This window comes from Ovis aries, chromosome Y, assembly GCF_016772045.2.
Source record: "Ovis aries strain OAR_USU_Benz2616 breed Rambouillet chromosome Y, ARS-UI_Ramb_v3.0, whole genome shotgun sequence".
Classification (NCBI taxonomy): domain Eukaryota; kingdom Metazoa; phylum Chordata; class Mammalia; order Artiodactyla; family Bovidae; genus Ovis; species Ovis aries.
Window position 1 is genome coordinate 16,321,205 of NC_082741.1, and position 12,980 is coordinate 16,334,184.

The window sequence follows — 12,980 nt, forward strand, 5'->3', positions numbered from 1 at the left end:
ACCTGCAAGTTTCCTGTCAGGGATATTAGTGTGCACACATGCATGTCTGTGGATATGTCCGCACAAATATGCCTGACAGTATACTTGTGAATATGAAGTGTTGGAAGTGACCTAGCTAGGTGATGGAAGTTGGATAGCAAAAACATGAAAGCCATAGGGAAAGGTACATACTCAGGCCATCAGAAGCACTGGAGCCAGGGTACCAATACCTGTTATCTCACTGAGTGAGCAGTTTCTAAGTGGAATCACAGTGGGTGACCCCACAGCCCCTTGGACATGCAGCTGCAAAGGCCTTTCCATCCTTCTCGAACACTGGGCATTCTTTCCCTGACCTTATCATGAGCATGAGCAACACTTGCCATTTATGTGAGGTTTCAGAAATGGACCAGCATGGCAGCATAGGCACTTGCTACCTGAATAGTCTTCCAGTCTGAAACACCACTCTTTGTACTCTTTGCAGAAAGCATATACAAGGGGTCAGGGCTATAGGATGGATGGCTTAGATTGATCCTGTTCCTGTTCCCAGCCCCAAAGGATTGGGTAACTGGGAAGGCTGGTACATGCTCTCAGATGGAGAACAGAGCTACTTGAAAGGGCCTCGATAGGGTAAATGGGCAGACATACATGTCTCCCGCACAAGTTAGTCACGGAACTTAACAGGGAGTTGTCCTTAGCGACTCACTGGCAGGAGTTTGAACAAGGTTCAGGGAGCTTCCCCATGCCAGCAGAGGATGCCCCATTTCTCCCACTGTGAAAAGTGTGGCCAAGCCACCTCAGGCCTGTGCAGGTTCACGTCTGTCCAGTGAGGGAGGGAGGGTTACCCGACCCCTTCTGCAGTTCAGCAGTGACTGCCCACGGTTGGCTTTCAAGATTGAGAAAGTGTGCTCCAAACCTGTGGACTAAAAATATCTGATCTCCCTTTGGTGCAACTCACTCAGGAGGAGTAGGGGCTTGCCTTCACTCCAAGGATAAGCTTCTCCTATGAGCGTTGGTGTCCATACAGTGGCAAAGGGCAATGACACCACTTAAAGAGGTGGAGACACACAGACACCAGCCCTGGTACACACAAGGAAGGATTGCTCCAAACAGTGCTATGCCAAAGCAGAAACAAAGAGACAAAGAAAGAGCTCTGTACCCTAAGGTCCTGGTGTCCCTGAACAACGGAGATCAACGTGGCAAACGGTGGGGTTTTTCCCTACTCCCCTAGCATCCGGCCAGCAACAGTCTGTCTGTCCCATGGAGAAAAGTATCCAGCCACTTGGCACCCCTGTGTATCCTTTGGATACTCAGGGAGAGCTCCCAGTTATTGAAGGTCCTGTGGGACACAGGAGTGTGCTGTTTGGATTGTGGATCAGGAATGCGTGGTTGGAATTTCCAGATCCAGATCAATGACAACGCCTGAGGTAGCAGCAGATGCAAAACCTGCTAGTTCTATGGAACAGAATCTGGCCATGTAGTGGTGCTGGATCCCAGGAACCACGGAAGATGACATCCAGTCTAGGGGTGTGTCCATCGTGTGCTATCCACTACCCTCTCGGCTGTTGGTCTAGATTTGGGTCAGCTGCCTGTGCGTGGCTCACAGCCTAGGGCCCTGCCTGTTTGGCTGGTGTCCCAGGGCCCGTTCACCCTGTCGTGGGCTGCCACCACCCATTTCTATAGTCTCAGGCCACCCCCCACACACACCAGCCATAGCCTCTGAACCATGCCCCACACTCCCCACACCAAAAATGCTAGTGGGACCCACAGGGTTACTGCACCCTGAGCCACCATTGCTCACCACTTGCTGTGGTGCTATTATGTCCTGTCCCTTAGCATCTGACCCAGGCTGGGGTCATGGCCAGAGCCAAGAGGAGTGTGAGAGGTGGTCAAAGGAATGCCGGAGCATCCTGAGACCCCGGACCTTCTTAGTTGTAAGCCTGGGTGCTCAGGGGGATGGGGCCCCGTGGCCTGTCCTGGTGATGCTGTGCTTGGCGGGGAAGTTGCAGCCACCAGCGGTCACACCAGGCAAAGATGCCACCCTCTTCAGAGTGAAGGCAGGAGAGGACGGCAAGGCCCAGGCAGATGGAGACTTGGTTGCAGAGGACATCATTGAGGATGCGGAGGTTGTGCCGGATGAATAACAGAAACAGGGGTGTTCCCTGGAGCTGGAGGAGAAGACGGTGGAGGAGCAGTGCCAGGAAAGGCCTGGAGGCCCGAGTGAGCTCCCAGCACTAGATGTACTGCAGGCACTGGCGACCCTGCAAGTGGGACTGAGCTCTGAGCCTGAGAAAACCTGCAGGGCCTACATTTGGTTCATGTGCAAGAGCCATGAGAGGAGGAAGCGTGACTTGGCTCAGAAGAGTACCATCATCCAGGGCATCCCTGGCTTCTGGGCCAAAGTGGTATCCTTTCTGCTACTCCTTGGGGTCTGCTGCTCAGGAGGAGGGGGAGGTGCAGAGGAAGGAGCTGGTGGAGGGGTGGAGGCAAGGGCGCAAGTTAGGTGCTGGTGGACCCTGAAGGAAGTGTGGTACTGGGCAATTGGCAGGCTCCAAAGGCCCAGTGAGTAGAGTATTGGCAGGGCCACACCTGTAAGTGTTGCAGCCATGACTTTGTGTGTCTACTTCAGGCCTGCATCTGAGGAGGAATAGCCTCTAAGTCAGAAATGACCAGAGACAGTACACCAGAGCAGCCTTAGCTGACAGTTATTGTTGTAAAGGTGATTCCTTAGAATAACGAGAGGTGGTCCTGAAAGGAAAAGTTCAGCTTGCTGCATGACCGTGGATGGCTCGCACTACGTGGTGTGGGAGGATCATGTTATCCATGTTCCTACACTGTGAGAGTTTGGAGAGGCTTCATGGAAGCTGTTAATGCCTGCCTGGGAGGCAAGCTGAGGATCCTAGAAGCTTGCACCTTTTCCCTCCTCCCTATCCTAGCAGGTATAGGTGCGAGCCATCCACAGTCAAGCAGCAAGCTGATCCTTTCCTTTCAGGACCACCTCTATTTCTTGAAAAGAGTGATCATTAAGGAGTATTACCTTGACATCACTGGTAAAATGTGAGTCCGGGAATGATGATTGTGGGTGTACATTTGTGTGGAAGATCCACCTATGGGATTCACACCCATCTCCCCTCTCTTCCTGCAGGGTATAGGGGACATCGTTCCACTCCAGTTCATTGGCCCGGCACAACAGGGAGCACGAGCTGCAGGCTGGACACCAGGAGCCTTAACTTTCTCAACTGGTTGTCAGGCCACAACTGCCCAGAATCAAACAGGATTGCTGAGGTGGTATTGTTTTTGTCCTGCATACAGTTGATGATTGTTGTTGGAGTACTTGGGTGCTCGTGTGAAGGTTCGGATCCTGGTCAGCCCAGGGCTGACCTTGCTCAGCAGCAAAGTGTTGCCAGCAGATTATCAGCGAAGACGAGTGGGATGATCCCCTGAAGGACTACCCCAGGAGAGAAGATTCTTCCATGACAGAAATGCCTGTGGTGAAGGGATCTGGAGATGGGCCATGAAGGGATAGTGTGTACTATCCGGGACACTATCCTTTCCCAAATGGGGATGCTCAGTCTCATGCAAGCTGGCTGTGAAAGCTGAATTTGGGCCATGCATGTAGCAGGTGGCCTGCTGAGACTGGGGCTTGGGGATTCAGTGTGCCTGTGAGTGAAGCAAGTCCCCTCAAATCAGTTGTGGTTGCAGAGTGAGAGTCCTAGGTGATACTACTAGAGACAGGGTGAATTAAGTTTCTTTGTCAGAATCATCCTTCCATGGGTCCTGCCATCCCCTGGCCTCCTGTTGCTCACTGAGTTTGAGATTGCCTGCACCTTACACTCCCGCCCCTTACCCTGGGAAGGCCTATCATCACAAGGGCGTCTTCTCCAGCATCCCAGTGCACCTGTGTGCTGACTTTGGGATCTTCTGTGGATTTCCACATCCACCACTCAGTGGCCCAGCACCACCACACATGCTGCATTGGAAGAAGCTTCAGACTACCTTGGAAAAATATGGAAGAGCTCAGGGAGGAGGTGGACCGGAAGCCACAGGACAGGACATGGTGCCTACTGACTCCATCTCCGACATTGCAGCGACCAACCACCCTTAGACTGGGGACACCTCGTGCTTCCTCTTATGGTTGCTCAGCACCTGCTCTCCTGTCGCCTTCATATCTACATCTTCCTTGGGCCAGACACATGCACACACACACACACACACACACACACACACACACACACACACAGCCGACACAAACACATGTGTGTATACAAACGCATGCTCAGCATGGGGACACAAACACAAACAGGGAACACAGGGTCCTGAAATACCTTTGTTTCCTGTTTGGGTTTGTGTCCCCATGCTGAGCATATGTGTGTATACACACATGTGCTTGTGTCGGATGTGTTTGTGTGTGTGTGCGTGTGTGTGTTTGTGTGTGTGTGCGTGTGTGTGTGTGTGTGTGTGCGTGTGTGTGTGTGTGTCTGGCCTAGAGCAGATGCAGAGATGAAGACCAAATACAAAAACACTCTCACCATTTCTACCTTGCTATTGTGTTTGTTTGGACCGGGAAGAGGAGTTACATGGTCTGACGATTCACCCAGGACAAATCAGATGGGCGGGGACTTTGAAACCACTGGCTGTGGAGCCCTCAGTCTGTGGGCACAGGAGCCATTCTGTGGAAATGTGGACATGGCTACGGCAGGACTGGGATGGTGAGGAGGCTAAGGTCCTGCAGAGAAAGGCAGAAACCCAAAGGAGAATGAGGCACAGATTGTCAGCTGCACTGCAGTCTTGTTCCACACACCTGAGGAGAACCAGGAACATCCTGGGCCTGTGCTGCCCAGGGACAGCCCATCAGCCAGCACACTCTTTCCATGAGGGTGGCACACACTCACATTATGTGATGCACAACACAAGATGAGCTAAGGTAGGCTGTCCTTGGAGAGACAAAACCGTGATAAACCACAGGCATCCTTGGAGAGACAGGGTGCGAATGTGGCATGCCTCCAGGCACTTCCAGCCTCCCTGGCAGTGCAGGCAGACAAAGATATTGCAGGGGTGGGTGTCCGTATGTGGCATTATGCCAGGATGTGCCTGTGAGGGAGGGAACAGAGAGGAAGCAAGAATGGTGGGCTTATTGCATGTCCCAAGGCACCTCTTGAGAGTGGGAGACACGGAAGCCCCTGGGGTCAATTTGAAGCCTGCTGGTTTTCAGGGTCAGGGTCTAGGCAATAGCAGTCCTACCAAAGATAACCAACCCATGGCTCATGCTGAAAGCCCTGACATGAATTCCTTCTTTCCTGTGGGTTCATGCCACTGGCTGTGGGTCTAGACGGGCAAAGGAGCACGGCTGCACCTGAGGGAGGATTCTGGCAGTCCTGCTGGAGCAGGTTCTCTGATTTTGTCTAGCGGATCTGCCCTTGGTGACACTCAGATGGATGCTGCCTTCCCAGTGACTGTCTTAGATGTCTTTGGGCCCAACCAAGGACAGGCTTCATTGGCACTTCAGCTCTGTGGGCAAGCAGGTATAGCTGATTGTATGAAGACCTACCTGGCCCTAATGAGAGCAACTGAAAGGGAGTCTTGGCATTTAGTAAATCAGTGAGGCATGGGTGGTTCAAGCACTCTTGGAGCTGCCACAGAGTTAGAAGTGCAAACTGACATGATTGATGAGCAAGTGAAAGAAAATAACCAGGACAAAGAAAGTCAGTTGCTTACTAAAACTCATGTTCTTGGAGAAGAAAGCCTGTACTTCTGCATATGTGCATGTTTCCTCTCAGGGACATTAGTGTGTTCATGCATGTGTGTGCAGATGCATCTGCCAGTATGTTTATGAGTACGAGCTGTCAGAACTGGCCTAACCAGGTGATGGAAGTTGAATAGCAAAAACACAAAACCATAGGGAAAGCTACGTAGACTCTAGCTAGCAGAAGCACTGAAGCCAGGGTACTTACTGATCCCTGTTAACTCACTGAGTGAGCAAGTCCTGAGTGGAATCACAGTGGTACAGCAAGGATGCCTGGCAGAAATGAGAGGCTGGAAGAAAGTGCCGGGGGGTGACCAGTGAGAGTGCAGAAGATCTGAGACACAGAACAGGTTGCAATCCCAGACACAGAAGCCATGGTGGGTAACCCCACAGCCCCTTGAACACCCGGATACAAGGGCCTTTCCATCCTTCCCAAGTGCCAGGCATACTTTCCCTGACCTTACCATGAGCATGAGCAACCCTTGCCTATTTTGTGTGGTTTCAGTGATGGACCAGAACTGCAGCATAAGCACCTGCTACCTGCTGTCTTCCAGTTTGAATCATCATTCTTTGTACTCTTTGCCAAACACATATATTGGGTATCAGGACTATAGGACGGATGGCTTAGCTTGATCCTCTTGCTGCTCCCAGCTCCACAGGCTTGGGTGACCGGGCAGGCTTGAATGTGTTCTCACATGGAGAACAGAACCGCTTTGAAAAGGCCTCGATAGGGTAAATAAGCAGCCGTGCATATTTCTGGCACCAGTGGGTCATGGAACTTAATGGGGAGCTGTCCTTACCATCTCCCTGGCAGGTATTTAAATAATGTTCAGGGAGTTCCCTCAGGCCCCAGGGCATGCCCCATTTCTCCATCTGTGCAAAGAGTGGCTAAGCCACCTGAGACCTTTGCAGCATTCACATCTGCAGCGAGGAAGAGACGGTTGCTCCGCACCTTCTGCAGTTCAGCAGTGACCACTCACTGTTGACTTTCAAGTTTGAGAAAGCACTCTCCGAATGTGTGGACTAACAAAGTCTGATCTCCCATGGGTGCAACTCACTAAGGAAGAGCAGGGCTTGCCTTCTCATATAAACTTCTCGTATGAGCACTTGTGTCCAGAGAGTGGCAGACAGCAAGAGCACCACTTAAAGAGATGGAGACAAACAGACACCAGCCCTTGGTACACACATGGAAGGATTGCCCAAAACAGTGCTATGCCAGAAGCAGAGATGAAGAGACACAGAGCCAGCTCTGTACCCTAAGGCTCTGGCGTCCCTGAACCGTGGAGATCAACTGTAGCCAATAGTGGGGTTTTTCCCTTCTCCCCTAGCATCCAGACAACAACAGGTTCTCTGTCCTATGGAGAAAAGTATCCAGCCACGTGGAGCCCCTGTTTATCCTTTGGATTCTCAGGGAGATTTCTCAGTTACTGAGGGTCCTGAGGGACACAGGAGTGTGCTGTTCAGACTGCAAAGCAGGAACCTGTCGTTGGAATTTCCAGAACCTGGTAAAGGACAGTGCCTGGGGTATCAGCAGATGCAAAACCCATTACCTCTCTGGAGCAGTATATGGTGTGCCATCAAACAGGAACCGTGGAAGATGCCCTATGTTTGAGGGGCATGTCCATAAGGGTGCCGCCCACCATGCTCTCGGCCATTGGATAGATTTGAGCCAGCAGCCTGTGCATGGCTCACAGCCTAGGGATCCACCTAGGGATCCGCCTATTCAGCTGATTTCCCCAGGGCCCCTTCACCATGTCCAGCACTGTCTGCCACCCCTTTCTTCAGCCTCAGGCCACTGGACAAACACCAGCCCCCGCTTCCCTACCATCCTCCTCACTCCCCACTCCCAAAGAGCTAGTGGGTCCCACTGGATTACTGAAACCTGAGCCGCATTTGCACACCACTTGTTGTGCTATTATGTCCCATCCCTTCACATCTGCCCCAGCCTGGGGTCATGACCAGAGCCAAGAGGAATGTGAAAGGCCGTCAGAGGAATGCAGGAGCATCCTGGGACCCCAGACCTTCCTAGTTGTGATCCCCGGTTTCAGGGCGCTGGGGTTGGTGGCCTGCCATCCTGAGGCTTTGTGAGGCTGGGACCTTGCAGCCACTAGTTGTCATGCCAGGCAAAGGAGCCACCCTATGCAGGGTGGAGGCGGTGGTCGATGGTGAACCCCTGGTGGACAGAGACGTGGTGGTGATTAGGTGGTTGTTCCAGCTGCTTGTGGAAGAAGTCATTGAGGAGGTGGAGGTTGTGGCAGACGAGGAGCAGCAATATGGGTTCTCCCAGGAGCTGAAAAGACGGTGGGGGAGCAGGGCCAGGAAAGGCCCGGGAGCACTACTGAGCTTCCAGTAGTAAGATGCGCAAGATGCGCTGCAGGCACTGGCTGCCCTGCTGGTGGAACTGAGCTCTGAGCATAAGAAAAACTGCAGGGCCTACTTCCAGTTCATGTGCAAGAACCAGCAGAGGAGGAAGCCTGACTTGGCTTGGAGGAGAGCCACCATCTGGGGCATCCCTTGCTCCTGGGCCATAGCTGTATCCTTTCTGCTTCTCTTTGAAGTCTACTGCTCAGGAAGAGGAGGAGGAGCAGGAACTTTTTCCCTCCTTCCTATCCTGACAGGTGCTGTTGCGGAGCCATCCATCGTCCCACTACAAGTTGATATTTTCCTTTCAGGACTCCCCTACTTCTTGAACACAGTGACCACTAAGTAGAATTACCTTGACATCACTTGTAAAACGTGGTTGCTGTGGTGATGAGTGTGGGTGTGCAAGGTTGTGGAGTGTCCACCTGTGGGATCCACACCCATCTCCCGCCTCTCTGTAGGATACAGGGCACGTTGTTCCACTCCTGTCCACTGGTTCTGGGACTTTGAACGGGGAGCATCCAGCCGCAGTGTGGACACCAGGAGCCTTAACTTTCTCGGCTGGTTGTCAGGTCACAACTGCTCAGAATCGAACAGGATTGCTGAGGTGTGGTTGCTTTGGGCCTGAACACAGCAGTTCATTTTGGGATTCTTGGCTGCTGGTTCACCTTGCTCATATTGCCAGCAGATTGTCAGCGAAGATGTTTGGGACGATCCCCTGAAGTAGTACCCTGGGCAGGAAGGTTCTTCCATGAGAATAACTGACAGAAACATGTGTGGAGATGGGGTCTGAACGTGGGCCCTGAAGGGACACTCGTGTGATACTACAGGGACACTGTCTTTTCCCAAATGGGATGCTCAGACTCATGCAAGAGCCTGAATTTGGGTTGTGCATGTAGCAGGTGCCCTCCTGAGACTGTCTATTTGGGGACTTGGTGTGTCCGTGAGTGAAGCAAGTCTCCATCAAATCAGCTGTGGTGGCAGCACCAGAGTCCAGGTGATACTACTAGAGGCAGTGTGTATTAAGTATCTTTGTCAGAATCATCCTTTGTGGGCCCTTTCATCCCCTGGCCTCCTGCTGCTCACTGAGTTTGAGATTGCCTGGGCACTTCACTCCCGCCCCTTACCCAGGGAACGCCTATCATTGAAAAGGTGTCCTCTCCAGGTTCCCAGTGCACCTGTGTGCTGACTTTGGGATCTTCTGTGTTTAAGGTCGGACTCCAGGGGCCATGATGGGCCGCCCCTCCTCTCCCTCCCACCAGTGAGAAAGTCCCTAATGGAGGATCCTCCCAGATGCCAGGGACCAACGACAGCACACTATGCCAGCTAAAGCCGCCCCGCCCCAGCCGCATAGAGAAACCTATCAGTTCGCGACACCATGAACCAGCAGCCTATCCAAACCTCCATCCCCTAGCCCAGCCATCCCTCGCAATGTGCATATATAAACAAATTTCCAATGCGGTCCGGTCGCCCAGATTTCCTTGACCTGCCCCGTTCGGGTCTGGGAACCCTGCCCGGGAACGCTTTGCCATTAAAGCCTGTTAAACATTTTTTGGTGTACCTGGTTGTCTTTTACCTAACACTGAATTTCCACATTCACCACTCAGTGTCTCACAACCACCAAACATGCTGCGCTGGAAGGAGCTTCAGGCTGCCTTGGGAACATATGGAAGAGTTCGTGGAGAAAGTGAACAGGGAGCCCCAAGGGCAGGACATGGTACCTACTGTCGCCATCTCTGACATTGCTGGCCTCGGTCGTCTTCACCTCCTGAAACACCTATGCTCGTTGTTTGCATCTGTGTCCCCGTGCTGAGCATGTGTGTGTATACACACGTGTGCTTATTTATGCTGGCTGTGATTGTGTGTGTGTGTATGCGTGTATGTGTGTGTGTGTGTCTGGCCCAGGGCAGAGGCAGAGATGAAGGTGGCAGGAGAGGAGGTGCTCAGCAACCAGAAGAGGAGTCATGAGGCGACCAAGGTGAAGGTGGTTTGTCGCCGTATCTCTGCATTGACCCTGCCCAGGATGGGAACGAGGAAAGGATGGCCAATGATAACTCCAGACTGTGGCTCCAGATATCTGCAGTTAGACCAGATACAAAACACACTCATCAGTCCTACCGTGTTGTTGTGTGTGTTTGGACCAGGAAGAGGGGGTTCATGGTCTAAGGGTTCACACAGAGCAAATCATGTGGGGTGGGGCTTTGAAACCACTGCCTGTGGAGCCCTCAGTGTGTGGGGCTGTGTGCTGGCCTGTGGAAATGGTGGACGTGGCTATGGCAAGATCTGGGATGGTGACGCTAAGGTCCTGCCAAGATGGGCAGAGAGCTTGAGGAGAAAGAGTCATAGATTGCCTGCTGCACTGGAGACTTGTTCCACACACATGTGAATAGGACAGCTGGGAAGGTCCTGGACCAGTGCTGCCCCGGATCAGCTCTGCAGCCAGCACATGACCTCCCTGAGGGTGGCACACACTGGCACGATATGACACAAAACATGAGACGTGCTAAAGTATGCTGTATCTGCAAAACCACAGGCATCCTAGGAGAGATATGGTCTGTAAGCGTGGCATGCCTCCAGGCACTTCCAGCCTGCCTCCCTGGCAGTGCCAAAAGGCGAGGAAAGCACAAGTAGGTTTACCTGTGTGATCTTCTGCCAGGATATGCCTGTGAGGGAGGGAACAGAGAAAAGACAAGGGCGGTGGGCAAACTGCATGTCCCAAGGGACCTCAGGGGAGTGGGAGACAGAGAAGCCCCTGGGGCAGTTCAGGGCCTGCTGGTTTTCAGGGTCCAGACTCTAGGCAATAGTGTTCCTGGCAAAGATACCCCATGGTCCGTGCTGAAAGTTCTGACATGAATTCTTTCTTTTCTTTGGGGTCTTGCCCCTGGCTTTGGGGGCCTTAAGGGCAAAGGTGCACATCTGCACCTGAAGGAGGATTCTGGTAGTCTTGCTCGAGCAGAATCTCTGATTGTGTTGTAGGGGATCTGCACCCAGGTGACACTCAGAGGGATGTTGCCTTCCAGGTGACCGTCTTGGATATCCCTGGGCCCAACTGGGCACTGGCTTCCTTGGCATGGGTGCTGTGTAGGGAAGCAGGGATGTGTGCCTGTAGGGAGTCCTACCTGGGCCTAATGAGAGCAACTGAAAGAGAGCCTTGGCATTTAGCAAATCACTGAGGCATGGGTCGTTCAAGCCCTCTTGGTTCATTTGAGATAGTAAAGCTGCTTTCTATCCAATGGAGGCATTAGCTCTGGGCCCAGAAACTGCAGGTTTCCCAGGGCATCATCTGTTGGGGGACTCTATGTGCATGGGTAGTGTTAAACAGAAAGGAAGACGTGTAGGGATGCCACCTTACTTTTATGGCCTCCGGTTCCATTCTTTGTATCGGAAGAGACCCTGTATCCATGTGTACCTTCTTCACAACCTTGGATCAGACCCAGGCCTATCACAGTTTCTGGGTGCTTTTGGAGGCTCAGGCGTTTCTGGCCTTTTCCTGCTACATGGAGATGGCACATGGGGGCACAGGAAATGGTACACACAGAAAGCTACACAGATAGGAAGAACAGGGGGCCTCATTCAGAATGTTGTGGGCTGTAAGGGGTGGTAGGCTAGCAAGAGGGGCACAACATTGACAAGGAATGACCTAGATAGATGCACACCGAGAAAGCAGTTCTTCAAGTCAGCTGAGCTCAGAGGTCCTTGTTTTCTGGTCCCCTGAAGGAACGCACAGGCAATGGATCAGGCCAACGTGACTGGTACTGTGAAGCTGTCCAAGGTGATGGGAGAATGCAGAAGGCAGGCACATGTTATACAGCTGTTCATGGCAAGAACTTCCAACCCTGCCTGCTGCTCTTCAGGCCAGACCCTGTCAATAGCAAATGCCAAGATTTTGTAACCTTTGAGGAAAAGGCACAGAGTTAGAAGTGTAACATGACATGATAGATAAGCAAGTGAAAAAACAAGGACAAAGAATTGTGGGGGCTTAGCAAAACTCATGTTCCTGAAAAAGAAAGCTTGTACTTCTGCATATGGACAAGTTTCCTCTCAGCAATGTTACTGTGTACACTTGCATGTTTGTGCACATGTGCCTGTAGAAATTTGAGTTCTTACCAAAATTCATGTTCCTGGAAAAGAAAGCTTGTACTTCTGCATATGGACAAGTTTCCTCTCAGGGATGTTACTGTGTACATGCGCATGTTTGTGCACATGTGCACGTAGAAACTTGAGTGCCTACCAAAATTCATCCTGGGAAAGAAAGCTTGTACTTCTGCATATGGACTGCTTTCCTCTCAGCGATGTTACTGAGTACACATGCATGTTTGTGCACATGTGCATGTAGAAATTTGAGTGCTTACTAAAATTCATGTTCCTGGAAAAGAAAGCTTGTACTTCTGCATATGGACAGGTTTCCTCTCAGTGATGTTACTGTGTACACATGTATGTTTTGGCACATTCGCGTTTAGAAATCCCTGCCAGTTCGCTTGTGAGTATGAGCTATTGCAACTGACCTAGCCAGGTGATGAAGTTGGACAGCGAAAACATGAAGTTCTTAGGGAATGGTACATTGTCTCTGGCCAGCAGAAGCACTGAAGCCAGGGAATTGCTCCCCGTTTTCTCACTGAGCAAACACGTTCCAAGTGGAATCACAGTTGTGCACCTAGGATGCTTGGCAGAAAGGAGAGGCAGGAGGAAAGAGCCTGGGGAGTGTGAAGACGAAAGTCCACTACACCTTCAATTTATGAAAGGTAGAAAATGTACCTAATGAGCTGGGAGGACACACTGTACTTAATTGAGTTATCTAAGAGGATTTCCATCCAAACAGCCAAAAGTGCTTCCTGGTTTCTTCTTGCTGGTTGTAGTAAAACATGAAGGGAATTTTTTTTTTTAATGTTTAAGATTAAGA

General features: G+C 51.6%; 1 pseudogene; it reads left to right on the forward strand.

Annotated features, from left to right (window-relative positions):
* The first annotated feature begins 1,796 nt into the window (after nt 1–1,796).
* On the forward strand, nt 1,797–9,410 carry LOC132658944 (testis-specific Y-encoded protein 1-like; annotated as a pseudogene).
* Nucleotides 9,411–12,980: the final 3,570 nt, after the last annotated feature.